This window comes from Canis lupus, chromosome 12, assembly GCF_011100685.1.
Source record: "Canis lupus familiaris isolate Mischka breed German Shepherd chromosome 12, alternate assembly UU_Cfam_GSD_1.0, whole genome shotgun sequence".
NCBI lineage: Eukaryota > Metazoa > Chordata > Mammalia > Carnivora > Canidae > Canis > Canis lupus.
Window position 1 is genome coordinate 3,957,784 of NC_049233.1, and position 18,400 is coordinate 3,976,183.

The following is an 18,400-nucleotide window of genomic DNA, read 5'->3' on the forward strand; positions in this document are numbered from 1 at the left end:
CACCTGTTCCCCTGGAGCTGACCTTGTGACCAGATCTTATTTATCTCCTTAGATGCACCTGACATAGCGTGGAGAACCATGTGTTTAAAAAGTTCTAGGGCCAGAATCTCCCACAGTCACCCCAGGCCCAGCATAAACCCCATTGAATACTTCCATGGGCCTCACCTTTGCTAGAAACTCAGCCGAGACCAATGCAGGCTGACCTGGGACTAAAATTTCAGGGCAGTAGGACATTGGTTCATAGCCCAGGATGTGTTTGGGAACCATTTGAGGAGCTTTTCTTTTCACTGATGCTTGGGCCCCACCATAGAGATCCTGGGGTATAGAAGGAGTTTTAAAAGTGTCCTAGGCAGGGACACCTGGGTGGCTCAGCGGTTGGGCATCTGCCTTCTGGCTCAGGGCGTGATCCTGGAGTTCTGGGATTGAGTCCCACATGGGGCTCCCTGAGGGGAGTCTGCTTCCCCCTCTGCCTATGTCTCTGCCTTCTCTCTGTGTCTCTCATGAAAAAATAAATAAAATCTTTAAAAAAAAATAAAAGTGTCCTAAGCAAGAAAATTGGATAGCCGCATGCAAAAGAATGGAGTTCGACCCTTACTTTACCACCATATACAAAAATTCACTCAAATGGATCAATGGCCTAAATTGAATCAATAGAACTAAAAATATAAAATTCTTAGAAGCAAACTCAGAAGGGAGTCTTCATGATGTCGAATTTGGCAATGATTTCTTGGATATGATACCAAAAGCATGGGCAACAAAAGAAAAAATAAATTGAACTTTATAAAAATTTAAGACTTTTGGGGCACCTGGGTGGCTCAGTCATTTAAGCATCCAACTCTTGATTTTGGCTCAGGTCATGATCTCAGGGTTATGAGATCAAGCCCTGTGTCAGGCTCCTTGCTGGGCAGGGAGCCTGCTTAAGATTCTCTTTCTCCCTCTGCCCCTACCCCCTATAAAAAAAATTAAGACTTTTGCGCGTCAAAGGACATCAAGAGAGTAAAAGGACAACATACAGAGTGGGAGAAAATATTTGCAAATAGTATGTCTGGTAAGGGATTAATATTCAGAATATATAAAGAACTCCTACAACTCAACACAAAGAACCAGGAACCTGGTTTAAAAATAAGCAAGGGATTTGAATAGATATTCCTTTAAAAAAGGAGATGCAGGTGGCTAATAAGCACTTGAAAATGTGTTCAACCGCATTAATTATTAGGGAAATGCAAATCAAAACTACAATGAGATACCACATCACACCCATTAGGATGGCTATTATTAAAAACAAAAAACAACAACAACAACAACAAAAAACAAACCCAGAAAGTAATAACTGTTGGTGAGGATGTGGATAAATTGGAACCCCTTCTGCATGGCTGATGGGAATGTAAAATGGTACAGCTGCTGTGGTAAAACAGTTTGGCAGTTCTTCAAAAAGTTAAACACAGGATATGACCAAAATTCCACTTCTGGGTATCTACCCAAGAGAAGTGAAAGCAGGAACTCAAAACAGATACTGAATTACAGAGTTGATAGCAGCATTATTCACAGTAGCCAAAAGGTGTAAACAACACGGCGTCCCTTGGTGGGTGAATGGATAAAGAAAATGGTGCATATACATCCAATGGAATAGGAGTCAGCCTTCAAAAGGAATGAAGTACTGACCCATGCTGCAATAGGGATGAACCTTGAAAACATTAAGCTAGGTGAAAGCAGCGAGACATAAAAGATACATTGTGTGATTCCACTTACTATGAGGTGGTCCCTGGATGAGGCAAATTCATAGGCATGGAAGGTAGAACGGTGATTACCAGGAGCTGATTGAAGAGGGAGGACAGGGAGTTTATTAATGAGGACAGAGTTTCAGTTTGTGATGATGAAAAAGTTCTAGAGATGGATTGTAGTGATGTTTGCATAACAATGCGAATGTACTTAATTGTATACTTAAAAATGTTTAAAATGGTAAATTTTATGTTATGCATATTTTACCACAATCTTTTAAAAAAAGTGTTCCAGGTAATTCTGATGTGCATCTGGATTTGAAAAGCACTTTAAGAGGAGCTAGCAGATTGTCATGAAAGTGATAGTTGCAGTTAAGTATTACATGTGCAGTGATAGACATGAGTATGTATGTGGGAAAACTGGGTATGTCTGTGTAGAAAGGTCAGGAGGTCAGGGGGGATTTTTTCCCCCCGCACAGGTAGGCTGCTATAATGATTAGAAGGTCAGTTCTAGGACCAGACTATTTGGTTTAAAATCCCACCTAGTTCTGTGGGTTTTGTGCAGTAACTTGGGCAGGTTACTGCTATGTGCCTCAGTTTCCTCATCTGTAAAATAGGGATTCTAATAATGCGTGCCTAATAGGGAAGCTATGAGGCTAAACAAGGTAATTCATGTAGAACATTTATAAAAGAGAGTATCCATTTAGTGAATGTTAACTAATGTTGGGCGCCTGGGTAGCTCAATTGGTTAAATGCCTGACTCCTGATTTCAGCTCAGGTCATGATCTCAGGGTAGTGGGATCAAACACTGGGCCAAGCCCTGCATCAGACTCCCCACTCAGTTGAGGGGGTCTGCTTGAGGATTCTCTCTCTTCCTCTGCCCCTGCCCCCACTTGCATGCAAGCACACACTCTCTCTCTAAAATAAATTAGTTAATTTAAAAAATGTTAACTAATGTCATGGTAATATGAATATACGGTAATTTATTAATTTCCCCAACTAGGGACCTTTAGGTCATTTCTCCCTTTTCTGATGTAGCAAAACTGCAAAGGACATTTTTATGTTTGTTTTCTTGAACATATGTAAGTTTTTCTCAAGAGGGTATGCCATTAAGTGGAATTCCTAAGTTACAGGTATGGGCATGGTCAGCTTTATGAGACATGGCCACAATGTTCTCTAGTGCTGGGAAGACTGTTGGGGTCCTCTTGAAAGAATTACTTCAATGTGATTTAAATGTGTAAATCCTGTGTTCAGGTGTGTTAGCTGCATAGATGGTAACAGTTGGGATGTCAGTAACAGAAAAAAACAACTCAAAATGGCTTAAGCCATTGTTTCTCAAATTTTATTGTATATACAGTTTACATATTACCTGTGAAAATATAGGCTCTGAGTCAGTAGGTCCCAGAGTGTGGGGTGGGGCCTGAGATTCCCCATTTCTCACAAGCTCTCAGATAATGCTAATGTTGATGGTCCATCAACCACACTTGCAGTAGCAAGAGTTCTTAAACTGGGGACACTTGAGTGGCTTGGTGATTGAGTGTCTGCCTTTGGCTCAGGGCATGATCCTGGGGTCCTGGGATCAAGTCCTCGCATTGGGCTCCCTGCAGGGACCCTGCTTCTCCCTCTGCCTGTGTCTTTGTGTCTCTCTGTGTGTCTCTCATGAATAAATAAATAAAATCTTAAAAAAAAAAGTTCTCAAACTTGATTAAATGTTGAAACACCTGGTGAAACTTTAAAAAAATACTGGTTCTTGGATTGTACACTCAGAGGTTCTGACTTAATTGATGTGAGAGGAGTCTTAAAGCTTCCCATGTATTCTAATGGGCAGTAAAATTTGGGAACTACTTGCTTAAACTAAAAGGAAATCTTGCTATCTTGCTCATCAAGATTTCATGAGGTTAACCCTAGTATGAGTTCTGTGACTCAACCAACATCAGGAACAAGCTTTCTATCTTCAGTGGGTAGGTTTGGCCCTCAAGCTCCTGGGAGCACAAAATGGCTGCTACAGCTCCAGACATCACATGCAGACTCCACAATGTCTGAGAAGACAAATGACTATTTCTTTCCAAGTGCCTCTTACCATCAACAAGGAAACCTTTCCTGGAAGCTCTTTCCCTCTGGTCTGATTGGCCAGGGGGAACAGGAGTGCCACAAATGGCTTAGACCCGTGGTTCTCTCTCTTTTTTTTTAAAGATCTTATTAATTCATGAGAGACAGAGAGACGCAGAGGGAGAAACAGGCTCCATGGAGGGAGCCCGACGTGGGACTTGATCCCGGGTCTCCAGGATCACGCCCTGGGCTGAAGGCAGCACTATAAACCGCTGAGCCATCTGGGCTGCCGGGACCAATGGTTCTCAAAATGGGTCCCTGGACTAGGAGCTTCAGCATCACCTGGATGCCCAGTAGAAATGCAAATTCTCCAACCCACCACAGACCTATTGAGTCAGAAACTTTGGAGGTAAGGCCCAGGAATCTGTGTTTTATCAAGTCCACAGGCAGAGTTCATACCTTAGGCCAGAGGTTCTCCACCTGAGTTAATTTTGTGCCCCAGGAGACATTTGGCAATGTTTGCAGAGTTTTTGGTTATAATAACTCAGAGTGGGGCTGCTGCTGGCATCCAGTGAGTAGAAGCCAGGGATGCTGCCGAACCTCCTACAATGCACAGGACAGCCCCCAACAAAGAATCACCAGCTCCAAATCTCGGTAGTGCTGAGGTCGAGAAAGCCTGCCCTAGGCCATTCAGGCATTCTTCTGAGTCTCATAAAGCAGCTGGGGCTCCAATCAGCAAGTGCAAAGGAGGACCAGCTGTGGGTTAGACAACCAGCAGTGTCGGCTGCTAAAAATTACTTTCACAATAAATCAGACAGCCCCCCACCCTTCCCACACTGCCCCCTTGCAGAACAGCCTTTTAGAAATAGCTGCACGGGGCTTGCAGGGTCAAAGAGATTTCTGTTTGTCAGGATGAGCCAAGGCCCCTGGCTCTCCTTCTTTGAGGGTGCAGGGAGCCCTACGGGGCCGGTTCTGAGTAGGGGCCATACTTGGTGGCTTAGCCTAGATACTATTGGTCAGGCAATTCTATCAAGACCTTAGTCATCTTTTTAAAAAATTTTATTTATTTATTTGAGAGAATGAGAAAGAGAACATGAGAGGTGAAGGTGGGGGCAGAGGGAGGGGGGAAGTAGGCTCCCTGCTGAACAGGGAGCCCAACACGGGGCTCGATCCCAGGACCCCAGGATCATAACCTGGGCCAAAGACAGATGCTCAACCAACTGAACCCCAGGCACCCCAGTCATCTTTCTTTAAACATAGTACATGAGGGATCCCTGGGTGGCGCAGCGGTTTGGCGCCTGCCTTGGGCCCAGGGCGCGATCCTGGAGACCCGGGATCGAATCCCACGTCGGGCTCCCGGTGCATGGAGCCTGCTTCTCCCTCTGCCTGTGTCTCTGCCTCTCTCTCTCTCTCTGTGTGTGACTATCATAAATAAAAAAATAAATAAATAAACATAGTAAATTACTTTCTTTTTCTTTTTTTTTTTTTTTTTAGTACCTGACTTTCAAGGTTGGCTGTATCCTGGGGAGCCTAGCTGGCTCAGTTGTAGAGCACGTGGTTCTTTATCTCAAAGTTGTAAGCTCAAGCCCCACGTTGGGTATAGAGATTACTTAAAAATAAAATCTTTAAAAAATATGGTTGGCTCTATCCCTAAGTGTGATTTTTGCACTGTTCTGGAGCCAATTTTTTTTTTTTTTTGAAAAAAAAAAAAAAAAGAAATGCAGTTCCATCACATCCTATGAGCAGTAGAGCACCTAGAATTTGATGTGTAGGAGCTCTCTTTTTGGGTCCCGTCAAATGTGTCGTGTTGGACATATCTGCATTTGTATCTTTTTAAAAGGTTTTATTTATTTATTTTAGAGAGAGAGGGAGAGAGATTGGGGGGAAGGGTAGAGTGGAGCTCAGTTATTTTGAATATTACCAAAACTGTCCCCAAACTGAGCATTTCTCAGACTGAGGCAGTACAGTCCAGCCAGTGCCTCAGAATGCTTCGCTTTGGGTGGGAGTTTTATCCTTTCAGCATAGAAATGTTGGTAATGCCTTGCTGATCAGAAACTCTACCTGGTAATTAATTGAGTCAGGAGTAATTTGTGGTTTAGCTTAAAAAAAATTTCTCAGCTCGTGCAGTTTGTTAGACAAGAGTCTTTCCAAACGTGAAGCTTCTTGGGTGAAGAAATATGTAAAGGGTCCCTCGGTGGTGCAGAGATTGTTCATCTGGTCCCACCGGCTCACTTTGAGGACAGCAGACTGGTACCCCAAGAGGGAGTGCCCTGTGCAAAGTCACCTGGCTGGACTGGGGCTGAGTCAGGACTCAGAGCCACAGTCCCACCCTTACTGGAGAAGCCACTATCTGAACAGTGTTCCTGTGACCCAGTGTGTGGATCTGCTCTGGGCTGTCCACCTCCGCCTCCTCCAAGACAGTGATTGTGTCTGTGACATTCCCTTTGATCAATGACTAGAACCAGCGGGGAGACTGAGAAGCCTCTTTGATGTTGGTGTTACAGAATAGGTGTAGGAATAGGGTAGGAAGTTCTTGCAGTGCGGTCACTGGAACGCCTGTATCCCCCTCACAGTGGGGATTTACCTGGAAAGAGGTAAAAAAAAAAAAAAAAAAAAAAAAAAGCAAATCCAGGGGATGCCTGGGTGGTTCTGTGGTTGAGCATCTGTCTTTGGCTCACGGTGTGATCCCTGGGGTCCTGGGATCAAGTCCCGCATCGGGCTCCCTGTGAGGAGCCTGCTTCTCCCTCTGCCTGTGTCTGTCTCTCTCTGTGTCTCTCATGAATAAATTCTTAAAAATGCAAATCTGAGGACACCTGGGTGGCTCAGTGGCATTTAAATGTCTGCCTTTGGCTCAGGTCATGATCCCAGAGTGTTGGGATCCCTCTTCCTCTGCCTCCTTGTGCACGTACTCTCGCTCTCTCTCTCTCAAATAAATATATAAAATCTTAAGAAAATGCAAATTCGTGGGCCCCATCACTGACTTAACTGTGGTCTGATACATTGGTGCTCCCTGCTGTCACCTGTGAACCCCACCTCCCACTATGTACACCCTGGTGTAGCACCTTCCCTCCCTCCACCCTTCTCCCCTCCCCCATTGACTCTGGGTTTGCTGTGTGACCTGCTATGGGCAATTTGACGTTGGCCAGCTTGAGAGAAGCAGAGGGTTGATAGATAAGATAACTTGAAAGACAAGTTGCATGCTGGAACTTGTACTTTTCGAATGTCTGCTCTTAGAGCCCTGAGCTACTATGTAAGTAGGTCTTAAGGTTTCCTGCTGGAGAGACCACAGCCTGGGGGAAAAGACATCCCTCCCCTGGGGGGATGGGGACTGCCTGGATTAGCTGAGGCCACTCACGGGAATGAAGAAGCTGTTTCGGACACTGCAGCCCCAGCTGAGGCCACTGTAGAAGAGACAATCACCCAGGTGAACCCAGCCAAGCCACAGAGTTGCAAAATACAATAAATCATTGTTTTAGGTCGCTAAATTCTGAGGAGCTTTATCATGCAGTGACATAACTGAAACCCCTGCTAGATCAGAATCTCTGTGGCTGGGGCCAGAATCTCCATTTTATCCAAACCTCCAGATGGTTCTGGTGCTTCCCTAAGCCAGACAACCCCTGGGAGGGGAAAGAGCCTGATTCAGATCACCATGAGCTATGTGGTTTCAGACAAATTCCTTAGTTTCTCTCATTCTCCTTTTCCTTGTGGGGGTAAGTACAGACTCCAGAGATTCATGGAGAGGAGCAATTTTTGCAGTCACTACTTTGAAGACTTTCAGCCCCTCACCCTTAGTCCTGCCCACCCACCCCCCTAACAACAGGAATGTTGGCTCTTTTGTTATGAGCCTAAGGGCCCAGAGGCTCTGTTCATTCCTCCACCCTGTCCATCCTCACTCTGTTGGCAGATTGGGTCATTTCTATTGTTTTATCTTCAAGTTCACAGATTCTTTCCTCTCTTGTCTCCAACCTGCTGTTGAGCCCCTCCAATGACCTTTCAGTTCTAAAGTTTCAGTTTGATTCTCCTTCGTATCTTCTGTTTCTTTGCTAAGGCTTTCTATTTTGTTTGTTATTTGTTCTAGGGTGTTCATGCTTGTGGAAGCCTTTTTAAGATTGCAGCTTTAACTTCCTTGTCCGATGATTCCAATATTTGTGTCATCTTGCTGTTGGCATATGTTGGTTGCCTTTTCTCATTCAGATTGAGATTTTTTCTGGCTCTTGGTATGACAGATGATTTTTCTATTGTATCCTGGACATTGGGGTATTATGAGACACTGGCTCTTATTCAAGCCTCCTGTTTTAGTGGGTCTCCTCTAAGACTGCCTGTTGATGCCAGATGGGGGTGGAAGTCCGTTTCCCCCACTTGAACTCAGCTGACAACCTGGTGGGGGAGAAGACTTCCTCCTTACTGCTGGGTGGGAATGGGAGTTCTCATTATCCACCAGACCTCCACTGATACCTCCCTGCCTGGGAAGAGAGGGGTAGCTCATGATTGCTCCCTGTGTGGTCTTCACTAGTGAGGATGGTGAAGGTCCTAACTGGGTTTCCTAGGCCCCTACCCAGTGTGGCGGGTACTGTTGGGTGGGGATGGAAGTCCCAGCTCCCTACCTGTTCTCTGTAACCACCTGGTGGTAGGGGAATGGGGTCCTGATTACAACCAGGCACAGCTCTCCACTCAGCGTCTGGTCATGTAGAGGGGATGGGGCCACAGTTTTTTTCTATAGTGTTTGGCTAGAGTAGGGCATTTATTGTTTTCAAGATTTTGTCTTGCTAGACTGCCTTTCCCAGTCCTTGAGATAGGGAGAAGATGCTTTTCTTAAGGCTGTTTTTGTCCATGCTCATTGGTATTTCTGGGTTGCTGACTTCTCCAGCTCCAAATCTGAGATATTTGGGGCAATAAAGAAAACCCAGAGAACTCACTGCTGTGTTGCTCCTTGGGTCTTCCTTAGTCTACTTTCTTCTCTCCCTTTTGAGAGTCTTTGTAAGTTTGTTTTATATATAACATCCAGGGCATTAGCTGTACTTCACAGGAGAAGTAGGAAAAAGTGTATCTGCTTCATCTGGCCCAGGAACCAGAAGCCAAGATTTACCTGTTTTTGAACTTCATGTAGATAGAATCACTACAGATGTTCTTTAAGCTTGGCTTCCCTTGCTCAGCATGATGTCTTGAGATTGACCATGTGGTTGTGTGTAGTCTGATGTTTTTTATTGCTGTATAAGGTTTGATAACCTTATACAAACCACACTGTGGAATTTACCCAGTAGAATCCTATACAGCAATGAAAAAACAAGCTACCTACTTTTACTGTGCAGTAAACCACACAATTTGCTGATCAGCCCTTCTGTAGATGGCATCTGGGTTGCTTCCAGTTTGGAGCTATTATAAACAGAGCTGCTTTGAAGAGAATTTGCTGTTATGAACAAATATTTTTGGACGTGTGTTTTAGTGCCCACAGAACTCCTTTCTGTTGGAAATAAATATTTCAAAACCTCTTAACTGGTTTGCTTCTTTAGCCCTTGCCTCCTCCTACTCACTTTTCCACATAAAAGCCACAGCGATCTTTTAAAAACATAAATGGGATCCCGTTTTCCCCTTGTTCAAAAATACCAAAGGCTTTGGGGCATCTGGCTGGCTCAGCTGGTGGTGTGTGTGACTCTTAACATTGAGGTTGTGAGTTTGAGTCCCATGTTGGGTATAGAGATTACTTAAAAATAAAATCTTAAAAAATATATCAATGGCTTCTCTTCATACTTAGATAAGATGGTAGGGGCGCCTGGGTGGCTCAGTTGGTTGGGCGTCTGCCTTCAGCTCAAGTCATGATCCCAGAGTCTTGGGATCAAGCCCCACATCAGGCTCCCTGCGTGGTGGGGAGTCTGCTTCTCCCTCTCCCTCTGCAGGGAGGATCTTAAAAAATCTTTAAAAAAAGAAAGAAAGTAGAATTCTCCCCATAACCTACAAGGCCCTGCAGGATATAGCTGCTGCCTGCCTCTTCTTTATCCCTACCTTATTTACTATCTCTTTCTACCTGCCATCCCTTTGTCTACCTGCCTGTCCATCCCTCCACACATCCATTTAGTTTTGGGGTGTCTTCAGTGTGCCTGGCTTACTCCTGCTTCAGGACATTTGCCCTTGTTCTCTGTGCTGGAAAACACTGTTCCCGCAAATCACCATATACCTCCTCTTCCCCCTTTATTTAAGTCTCTGTTCAAATGTCATCTCCTCAAAGAGGGATCCTAACATGTCACCTCATTCATCCTTTCTCTACCCCACAGTATTTTTCTCAGTAGCACCCATCACCCCATCACCACTTGACCTGCAATTATGTGTTTGTTGTATTTGTGTCTCCTGCTTTGGGAGAATGTCTATGAAATGTCTGCAAGGTTATGGATATTGTCTTTTGGGTTATCTCCTGTGTCCCTCTCCTTAGTGTAGTGCTGCACATAGTAGGTGCTCAGGAAAGATTTGTTAATTTGGGATTAACTGATTCAGGCACCAGTTTCATCTCCTGGCTGTGTATCAGAGGGCAGCTCCCTTAACAAGTACTTCTCCTACCCTAGTCTCCTGGGATCTTGTGGCAATGCAGACTCCAGTTCAGGGTCTAGGGTGGGACTTGAATTTTTGCATTTCCTCCCAGCTCCCAGGTGACACCCCAGCTGCTGGTCCTGAGATTTAGACATTGAGTAGCAAAGCCTTAACAGCTTGGAGCCTCAGTTTCCACATCTGTAAAGTGGTTCATTGTGAAAAACAAATAGCTAAAGTGCATAAAGCACTGTGCATGGTGCCTGGACTTAGCAGGTGCCTGGTAAGTATCTACTGCTCTTCCTTTGGCTGCCTATCTGGGTCTGGAACTTGAAGTTGCCTTGGTTTTCTCCTTCTGCTCTTCCCTATCCCTCCATGTTTAGCCCCTTAGTGGAATTTTGTCCATCTTATTTCTCCAGAGCTGACCAGCCCTGCCTGTCATGGGCAGGGGTTTGGGGAGGATTCTGGCATTTTGACAGTCATGGGAACATTATGCAAATGAGATGCAAAGCAGCAGCTAATAAGCCCTGATTGCATTTGCCCTGGCACTGGGGAACTGTGGGATAGCTGTGTTGGGATGGGAAGGAGGGGGCAATGAATGTTTTCTGGGTTGGACGAGAAGGGGTCAGCTTCTCCTGGGTGGCATGAGGCCCCTTCCTCATGTTGACTGCTCGCGCCTGTGGGACTGCACTATTGTTAAGGTTCGGGAGTAGAGCTGAGGTCGGGCATGGGTGTGTGTGTGTGTGTGTGTGTGTGTGTGTGTGTGTGGTGTAGGGATGTCCCTGAGCCTGTCTGAGACCTGCAGGTGGGAGAGTACATGGCTGCACACTGGTGGCTTGGGGGCCTTCCCAGGAGCAGATGAGACTGGATCAGGCTGATGGTGGGGCAGCGTGGAGGTGGATGCTCTGCAGGCTGGGCAGAGAGGGGGTGACAGAAGGGTCACCTTCTTCCACAGAGCTTGTCTAAGCCTGGGAAGGAAGAACTGGAGGGTCTGCCCAGCAGCAGGTGGGGCTGGGTCCGGTTGATGCAGGGGTGGAAGCGGAGAGCAGCTATCTTTCAAAATGCAGAATGGAGCTGGCTCGTTAGTAGAAAGATGATCTGGGGCTGGGGGCCTGACAGGTGGGTAGGGGGCTCTGCTTACAGTGCCTGGAAACCCAATCCCTCCTCACCCCCAACTAAGGTGTCCCCTCTCCAGGGAGCCCTGGCTCTCAGGTGCCAGCCCCACTGTCTGGTTTGGGTCTTGACTTGACCCTCCACTGAGAACCTTCAGGCCTGGGGATGGCTGTCAGGCTTCTGGCTCCAGATGGTCAGGCTATAAGTGACTTCTGAGGTCATTTGGCGGGGGGGTCTTCACTCATGCCCACTTCTTGACTGGCACTTCAAATGCATATGACCCTGTTCTGCCTTTAATCTTTTTTTTTTTTTTTTTTTTTGCCTTTAATCTAAGGATGAGAAGCACATGTGGCTGTGAAACTTCTAGAAAATGGGTGGCTGTTGCCATGTGTCCCAATCAGATCTTAATGGAGCCAATGTAGAGCATTGGAAAAAGCTTGGCAAAGCAGCAGGTTTGAATCCCAACCCAGGCATTTACCGGCTGTATTACCTGGGGCAAATTGCTCAGTCTCTGGAGCCTCTGTTTCCTTGTCAGTTCTGTGACCTCACCTGTAGGGCTGCAGTGACAGCCAGAGGTGCTGCAGGAAGGCAGGAGGTCAGCGCCCTCAAGGTCAGGGACTTTGTTTTGCCCATGGCTGTGTCCCAGTTCCTAGAACAGTCCCTGGTACCTGGTGGGTGCCCAGTAAGCATCTGCTGGATGACTGAGATGCCTTGTTTCACCTATCCCAACATGGTTTTCCCCCTCCCAGCTGACATCTCTCATTTGCATGCGCCATACAGCTTATAGCCCTGGTTTAATTGGTGGCAATTTCATGGTTGAGGGGGGTCTTAGATGGGATGAAATATGGAAGAGGCTATTATTATTAACAGCTTTGGAGTGGGCTTCTGGGTCTTTCCATTGTATCTGCCTTCTCTGGGCTGTATGAAGCCCCTGAGAAGTGCCCTGGGACACGGGGTTGGCAATGATCCTTGCCAGGGTCCTTCCAAGGTGGTGCTGGGGTGGGGGCAGTGCATCCTGTAGGGCACACTGTGTGTCCTGGGCCCCAATCCCCACTTGACATCCCAGCCGCCTCCACCAGATACTGCCCCTCCTGGGGGATGGCAGGGTCATCTGAGCCTGGGATTCCTTCCAAGGAGGAGGGGCCCCCTTTACTGTATTTGTCATAATTCTAAGTCTCAGGACCTGACATCAACTGCGGGGGGTTGGGAGGGAAGGGAAGGGTGGAGATACCTGTGAGCCCCCTGGGCCGAGGCAGGGGCTCTAGGTAGGATTTAGTCTGGATCAGGCAGGGGACTTATCAGAATGAGGGAAGGAGTTAGGGGAGGGCGAGCCCAGGCCTCCTGCAGCAGAGCTGAGGCAGGGGGGCAGATTAGAGTCTGATCTCTGGAGGGCAGGTGCAGAGCAGACAGGTCTTTCCCAGAAGTGGATTCTGGTTCTGACACTGGATTCTTGCTTGTGTCACTGATCCCCTCCCGTGGGCTAGGGCTGGGGCTTGTGTGGACAGCTGTTGATTTTGTGTAGAAAGGGTTTATGTGTTGCGTGTTCTGGATCCATGTAGATGTGTGCACACGTGTCTTAAAGGTGCATAAATGCTGATGTTACAGTTCTAGTTATGCATATGCATCTGTCACCTGTGCACGTAGACTTGTGGAACTGCATGGGTGCAAATACATGTGGGTGTTTGTATCTTTAAGTGTGTTGTTGGGGTGTACATTTATGTGGCACGTGGCTGGCGCATGTAGATCACACGTGTACAGTGCGAGCCTAGCTGTTTTCTTTGAGGGGTATGTGATAGCGGTGGCCCCGTGGGAGCAGCACCAGAACTGGAATCACAAGGCCTCCCTGCCAGTAACCAGCCCAGGAGCCTCAGAAGCTCAGACAAGTTGTTTTACAACTGGAGGCCTCAGCTTTTCCAGTCTGTAAAATGGGTATGGATTCTCAAAGGGATGAGAGTGTCAGATGAGCATCCCATACTCAGCCTACCCCAGAATGGGCTCAACATAAAATCGTGAAGAATGACCAAGTGAGTGTAAATGATGAAGCAAACAAATGCTTACGGAGCAGCAGGCAGTGAAGTTTAAGGACCCAAGGCAAGTGCTTGGGAAGGTGCTGCTCGCAGTGTCTCCGAGGGATGTTGGGAGGGAGGGTCTTGGGGAGAGAGAAAGCAGAGGGCCTGGAGCAGGGTCCCCCACAGAGTGGCCTTGTGAGCCCGTCTGTTCACCCCGCCCGAGGTGACGTCCTCCCCACATTAGCAGGCCAGCGTCCCCTGGTGTATGGGAGGGAGGCTGGCTGTGCAGCATTGCCCGGTTGCCATAGAAACGAGCAGAAGGAGGTGGGTGGCTGGGGAAGGAGGCGGGTCGGGAGGAGGGAGGGGAGGAGGCAGCAGTGGGGGGCGGGGAGCTGGCTTCTGCAGTTCTGGCGCTGCTGCCTTCCTGAGCCGGTGGTGGAGGGAACCTGAGAGGACCGAGCCCCCCACCCGGACACCAGGCCCCCTCCCTGCCCACCACCACGGAGACGGTGGAGGACAGCCAGCCCCTCCGGCCCTGGCCTGGCCCAGCAGGGGTGGTGAGCACCTACCTGCCCCTGGCTTGGTGCCCAGACAGGCCCAGGTAGGCATCCCGATGGGGACAGCTGGAAGAGGCTGCAGGGAGAGTGGGGTCCCCCTGCCTCCAAGCACCTGGTAGGAAGCATACTGGCTGGAGGGGCCGGGGTCAGTGGACCTGGGGGGGAGCAGCCTGCATCCTGGGAGGCCCTCTTCAGAACAGGAGGACAGTCCCCACCTCTGCCTTCCCCCTCTGCACTCCTGTCCCTCTCGCCACAGGTCCTGACTGTAGAACCGCTCTCCCGCTGGAGGCGTGGGCTGCGGGGAGGCTGGCACTTCCAGGGATCCACAGGGCTACCCCTCCCCAGGCTGAGGCTGGAGGGGTGGGCAGGGAAAGGTGAGGCTATCCCCTGCTCCCACTCAGGGCCCTGCTAGGCCCTGGCCGTTGGAGAGCAGCAGATTCACGTCCCACCCTCCACAGCAGCTGCCTCTGCTGGCCCCAGGTGATCTCGGGCATTGGGCTTCAAGCCCCCTGGTCGGGCAAGAGGCATCCTTCTCCTCCCCCAAGCTCAGGCCCTTTGCTCCCCATTTCTCCCTGCAGTCCTGAGCCCCAGACCTCCTGGGGGACCCCGGGCCCTTCCCCAGCAAGCCCAGGGTCTCCATGTTGGATTGGGGGGGGTGCCTGTGGTCCTCCCTCCCCCGTGTCTGTCCCTCTGCTGCATTGCTCCTGGGGACAGACTCGAGGCTGCTGGGGAGCTCCGGCACTGGCACTGCGGAGGAGCCTCTGCCCGCTGCTCAGGAGGGGGCGGGGCTGGGGCTCCGGGAGGACCTGGGCGCCCAAAGGACGGGAGAGGGCGTGCAGTTCATCGCGTGAGTTGCACCTGGTCTGGTCCTGCCCTGGGACAGCGCTGAAGGGCCTTGGCTGGCATTGGGGGGACAAATCCTAGCCCAATAAGGGCAGGGGATTGGTGTGTGCAGCCCTGGTTTGCTCCATGTGCCTGGGCAGAGAAGGATCTTCCCATCTAGTGTACCCCGAGAGCTGGGCTGGGTCCTCTGCTGGGCCTTGGCATCACATTATGGGGCTTCCCATTTCCCTGGGCACGTGGGGGTCAGAGTACTAGGTGCAGGGACCAGGGTGGGGTAATACTCGCCAAGAAGCTCGTTCATTTCTGCAAACATTAGTTGCACCTGCTGAACGTTAGGCGCAGGGGACTTCCGCCGTGGGGCTGACAGCCTGGGAGTGAGAAGGCCAGACAAGGTGGCGGTGTCGATCTGCCCAGAAACTGGTGGCCAGGTAACCCATATACACTGTCACAGTCGGCCCCCTGCTCCTCTGAACCCCGCCACCCTCTTTGCTCATCTCTCTCCTTCGCAAGGAGGTGGGGACCCCCCTCCCCACCATGGCCTGGCACGGTCATCTGTCCTGCCTCACCTTCTACAGCTGAGCCTGCCTCCATCCCAGCCAGAACAGGGAGCAGGTTGTTTTGGCAAGAGCTGGAAGGAGCCATCCCTTCCCCCAGACCCTCTGGGCCTGGCCCTGCCCTTCTCTGCTCCTCACCGCCTTCTCTAGGCCACATTCTTCTTCTTCATTGTTTTCTGCCCTACATGTCCCTAGGGGCTGTGCTTGCTCTGGGTCTCTGTCTTATCCCCACACTTGGGGCAGGGAGCCCACCAGGATGGCCTCCTGGAGCATATTTCCCAAGTCTACCCCTTTGCACCCAGTGGGCCCGCAGTGGAAGCCAGTGTGAGACCCAGCCTCTCTGAATTAGTCTTCTCGGTGTCAGAAAGGGGTTGAAAGGACACTCAGAGGCCTGGGGCTTAGCCAGGGGCTGGGGTCCTGGGACAGGCTAGAAGGACACTTTAGCCCTAGGCTGGCCCCTCCTGTGTAGGAGCTCTGGGGGAAAGGAGGCTCCTTATGGGCATCTTAAGTCTTCAAAGTCAAGGTCCTAGGCTCCCCCAAACAGTTTCTCCTACTTGGCTGCCTTCTCAGGAAATAGTCCTCCACCTGCCGGCCACTCAGGCCCAAACCCCAGAGTGTCTCTGACTCCTTCCGTGCCTCACGCTCTCTTTCAAGCCATTAGCAAATCCCATTGGCTCCTGAGTCAGAGTATTTCCAGCCTGCAGCCACTTGTGCCTGCCCCGGTTGCCTTTGGAGCTGGTCTGCTCTCAACTCAAGGACTGCAGGCACCTGCCTGCCGCCTCCTGCCCTCTGCTCCCCCCGTCCTGCCCTCATCACTATCTCCCTGGCAGCCAAGGATCCTTCAAAACCTAAGCCCAGTCACATCCTACCTCTTCTCAAACCCCGCAGCTCACTCTGAGGCAGGAAGTCAGAGGTCTCACTCTGCCCTACAGGCCCCTGTGGGGTCAGCCTCCTGCCCCAGCCTCCCCACCTCAACCTCCCTGACCTGACTCCTTCCTTCTCCCTGTCACTCACTCCCCTCCAGCCACATGGCCCCCTTATTCCTCAACCATGGCAGCCATGCTTCCACCTCAGGGCCTCTGCACGTCAGCTCTGTGAGGGCATGGGGGTTTCTGTCTTACTCACCGTAGCTCAGAGCTGCCCCGCAAGGACCTGGACTGCAGAATAAAACTGGGGCTGGCCTTCTGCGTCTGTGCTGTGATGAAGGGCCTGCTATTGGGCCCTCACAAGGGAAGGGGCGCAGGGCCCCCTGGCTGGACAGTTGCCTCAGGGGCATCAAGCTGGACAGGATGTTGTGCAGAAGCTGCTCCAGCCATCGCCAGGATGTCTCTACCTGGCCAGGAAGGGGAGGAAAGTGAGCTGTATACATTCCACCCCCAGTCCCACTGAAGACAGAGGGTAGCTTCCTTTGGGTGGGAATTCATCCCAAAGTTCTCTGCCCGGGGTGGGGGAGAAGCATGCAGTGCACCCATCGGGAGCTGCCCCTACACAGCAGCAGCCCGATCTGGCCCCCATCCTCCAGGAGGCCATGGACACAGAGGGCTCAGGACAGGACCCACCCTCTCGGGAGCCAGGTATGTGGGATGACTGCTCCCAAGGAGAGAGATGCACCCAGAACACAGAGGATGGGGGCCTGTGTATTGCCAGCTCCCACTCCTGCCTCGTCATCTGTGGTGTTATGGTTTGGGCTTCCCAAGAAGCTGACCCTGAGACAAGGATTTGATTTGGGTGATGGCCCGTGGAAACAATGAGCATGTGTAGGTGAGACAGGGAGCCTGTTGCAAGCAGTCCTGCTGGGGACCTCTGGGAGGCACTGGAGGACCCACCCTGGGCTCAGCCCACCGGGAGGGGCTGCTGGAGTGTGTATGCACCATATGCCCCCGTTGCTTGAAGGCCGCTCCTGACCCCCTCAACCTGCCTGGTGTCCCCCTAACTCTTGTCACTACCGCCTAGCGAGCAAGATGATATGTATTCACTTCTGGGCCTTCCGCCTGGCGCGGGTAAAGGCTCCATGGGAGGCCAGCCTCATTCCCTGTGAAGCCTGCTACACGGCACGGACACCAGCACTGTCCTAGGGCTCCCTGGAGATGGACAGGCCGCTGGATGAGATGTTTCCTCATCCACTTGGCCTGGGACCCTGGCAGGGTGCAGGGTGGGGCCACCTTTAGTGATGATTTTCTGGAGGAGAGAGAGAGAGAGTGTCTGGGGCTGGTGGAAGAGGGAGAGAATAGGGAGGGTAAAGGCCAAAGGTCAGAGTCTAGGGAGGAGGGGAGGAGAGGACAGGGTGGCTGAGGTGGAGTGGCTTTGATCACTGGCTTTAACCATATTCTGCCGAGGATGATCCTACCTGGTCCCCCGGACCCTGGGCCTCTCTGGGGCCCTCCAGCCTCAATGCAGATCCAGGCTCTGCCTCTCAGTTTCCCCATTTGTGTTTCCATCCCCTTTCTTCCACCCTACCTTGGGACTCATTTCTGAAGGGAGGGCCCCTTGGGGACTGCCCCATGGGCCTTACCTTAGAGGAGATGGAGGATGTGAGGCCTGGGTTTTATATCCAGAGAGAAGGCAAGAGGAAGCCAGGCCTGGACTCTTCTCACAGGGCACCTGGAGACCTGGGGGTCCCAGATGAGGCCCAACAGTCATGGAAGGGACTCTCAACTCAGGTGGCCAGCACAGAACACAGGATGGCATGAACTACGGGCATTTATTTCCCACAGTCTCAGAGCCTGGAAGCCCAAGATCAAGGTATCAGCCTACTGGGTTCCAGGGAAGGCCTTTCCTCCTGGCTTGCAGATGGTTGCCGTCTTGCCCTGTCCTCACACCGACTTCTCTCAATGCAGGCACAGAGGGAGACAGTGAGCATCTCTCTTCCTCCACCAGTCCTATTCGATGGGGACTCCACCCTTCTGACTTCATGTACCTTTAATCACCTCCTAAAAGCCCTGTTTCCAAACCACAGTCACATTGGGGAGGGGATAAATATTAGCACATGAATATAGTGGGGATGCAAGTCAGTCTTTAGCAAAGGTCTCTGGGGGGCATTA

At 50.4% G+C, this 18,400-nt stretch overlaps 1 protein-coding gene across 7 annotated transcripts in view; it reads left to right on the forward strand.

Annotated features, from left to right (window-relative positions):
* Positions 1-18,400, forward strand: part of PACSIN1 (protein kinase C and casein kinase substrate in neurons 1) — a 58,072-nt gene that overhangs the window by 24,921 nt on the left and 14,751 nt on the right. For 2 of the 7 annotated variants that reach the window (XM_038553791.1, XM_038553787.1), the window contains exon 1: positions 13,804-14,006. The exons of 3 other annotated variants lie outside the window; for them this stretch is intronic. The gene's annotated coding sequence lies outside the window, so the exon portion shown is untranslated. Of the gene's footprint in view, positions 1-3,974; positions 4,177-13,803; positions 14,007-14,218; positions 14,337-18,400 lie in introns of those variants that run through there. 2 more of the 7 variants (XM_038553790.1, XM_038553789.1) reach the window with 2 other exon arrangements.